The 1,382-nt window shown below is 34.7% G+C and overlaps 1 protein-coding gene across 1 annotated transcript in view; it reads right to left on the bottom strand.

Moving 5' to 3' along the window:
* Positions 1–1,382, bottom strand: part of LOC107679373 (kinesin-like protein KIF1C) — a 27,987-nt gene that overhangs the window by 22,981 nt on the left and 3,624 nt on the right. The window lies entirely within an intron of this gene.

Here is a 1,382-nt window from a genome sequence, read left to right as displayed (position 1 = left end):
CCGTGTGCTTTTAACTATACATTGTTTTTTTTTATTTCATGAATTGGCTCTGCTCTCGCTCAGATATTGCGTGTACACGCTCAAACGTTGTCCTCGCATCACTGAACACCAGAAGAGCTTTTTTTCTAATTCAGGTGAAGAGTAGCCAAGACTTTTCTTACTAAATGGAAGCAAACTGGTTATAGTCAGCCTTCTCTAGTTATTTAATTATTTAATACTTATTTTAGTTAAGTGCTTAAATTGTAAATAGTGGTTGACCGATTTTGTTTTTTTGACAGCCGATGCCGATATCTTAGAGAGCAGGGTGGCCGATGGCCGATATGAAGACGATATATATAAGTATATTTTTTATTTTAATTATAATTTTTATTTATTTTAATTAATGTTTGAGAAACTTGAAATAATTTGAAAATGAATTATATAAAAAATAAATGTGTAAAATAAACATACTTATACTTTAGATGACAACTTCCTGATTCTATAATTCTATTACAGTATTTTTCACAAATAAAGAAATATTTTAAAATATATAAACAAAAAGAAAGTAAACACTGTAACCAACAGGGCACTCGGTAATCTGGGAAGTTTGTGTGCTTTGGGAATCATATTTTTTCAACTAAAGCCAAGGTAACACTCATTTTACATGCAGCACGCAGTAAAAATGACATGAATATGACAGTGCGCAAATGCATAAATCAGCATAGTTTGAAATAACGAGTTTAAAGTTGATCACGCATCTCCAGTGAAGCTGAATTCTCCTCCTTTCCGGATTCAATTCGCACGGATCGACCGTCACGCAGAGCACACGCGATCAGGCAATATACAAATACACACTTCACAAGATCTCACAGCTGGATTCGACTAAGTCTGAAAGGTTTGTGAAATTAAATGTTCATTAGTCATTTAAAGGTTTGTTTAAATGATATGTGTATTTGCTGAATGCTGACGGCAAACGAGAAAGTATTATGTTTGCCTTTCTGTTACTAATAATATAAAAGCAATCGTTATAATACTTTTTGTATACCTTTTAATTCATTTGTTCAACAGTTCAATCTGATTATTAGACAGACTTCTATCTGTATTAGGCAGAACTGGTAAATGACAACAACAAACAATGAAGAGGGAGAATGTGAGCACTGTGTGCTCTGACGCTGCCATTCTCAGCGCCGTCAAAATAAAAGTCCCCCCTTGAACACATCAGCCAGGCAGAAAAACTTATCGGCCGATGCCGATATTTGAAAAATGCCAAATATCAGCCTTGGCGATATATCGGTCGACCACTAATCCTAGATGTATATGACTTTCTTCTTTCAGACGAATCCAGTCTGAGTTATATTAAAAATTGTCTTTGATCTTTCAAGCTGTTTCATGGCACTCAGCGG

Source organism: Sinocyclocheilus anshuiensis, unplaced genomic scaffold (genome assembly GCF_001515605.1).
Source record: "Sinocyclocheilus anshuiensis isolate Anshui unplaced genomic scaffold, SAMN03320099.WGS_v1.1 scaffold2162, whole genome shotgun sequence".
In the NCBI taxonomy this organism is placed as follows: Eukaryota; Metazoa; Chordata; class Actinopteri; order Cypriniformes; family Cyprinidae; genus Sinocyclocheilus; species Sinocyclocheilus anshuiensis.
Note: the sequence above shows the minus strand (reverse complement) of the source record. Positions and strands in the feature narration are given on the sequence as shown.